Source organism: Penaeus monodon, chromosome 19 (genome assembly GCF_015228065.2).
Source record: "Penaeus monodon isolate SGIC_2016 chromosome 19, NSTDA_Pmon_1, whole genome shotgun sequence".
Classification (NCBI taxonomy): domain Eukaryota; kingdom Metazoa; phylum Arthropoda; class Malacostraca; order Decapoda; family Penaeidae; genus Penaeus; species Penaeus monodon.
Genome location: NC_051404.1, coordinates 32,762,953 through 32,763,410, shown reverse-complemented (window position 1 = coordinate 32,763,410; position 458 = coordinate 32,762,953). Strand labels below are relative to the sequence as shown.

The window sequence follows — 458 nt, the reverse complement described above, 5'->3', positions numbered from 1 at the left end:
CAGGGCGAATCGGAGCCTCCCGTCGCGTGACAACAACAACTGGGCTTCGAGGGACAGAGGAGGAGGAGGCGACTCGCTCTCCCTTTTCCAGACATGCATTTCCCCCATTTCCCTTGCCAGCACGCTCTTACCCGTGCCCTCGCCGACACCCTGTGGTACGTTACGTCTCCCTACCGGTTTTTTTGTAAGGCCAAACGGTCGTCTGATTATTTTTTTTTATTTGAATAATTGTATGCGTGGTTTAAATGCTACTTGTGTATGCATGTAGGCCTATGCAAATGAAAGGGGGAAGGGAAAAGGGGTCGGCCTATGCAAATAAGGGTGAGAAGGGAAAAGGGTTCGGGCCAGGTAATGTGTAAAGGATCTCTCGGTGCATACATTAACCCTTCAGTGGGGGAAGATTGGAAAAAAAACTCGGGGTTTCCTCCAAGCTTGTGTTGCTTATATGTGTTTTAGCG

The 458-nt window shown here is 49.6% G+C and overlaps 1 protein-coding gene across 1 annotated transcript in view; it reads left to right on the top strand.

Annotated features, from left to right (window-relative positions):
• The first annotated feature begins 6 nt into the window (after positions 1-6).
• Positions 7-458, top strand: part of LOC119585183 — an 8,794-nt gene continuing 8,342 nt past the window's right edge. Inside the window, exon 1 of the mRNA XM_037933822.1 lies at positions 7-155. The gene's annotated coding sequence lies outside the window, so the exon portion shown is untranslated. The remainder of the gene's footprint in view (positions 156-458) is intronic.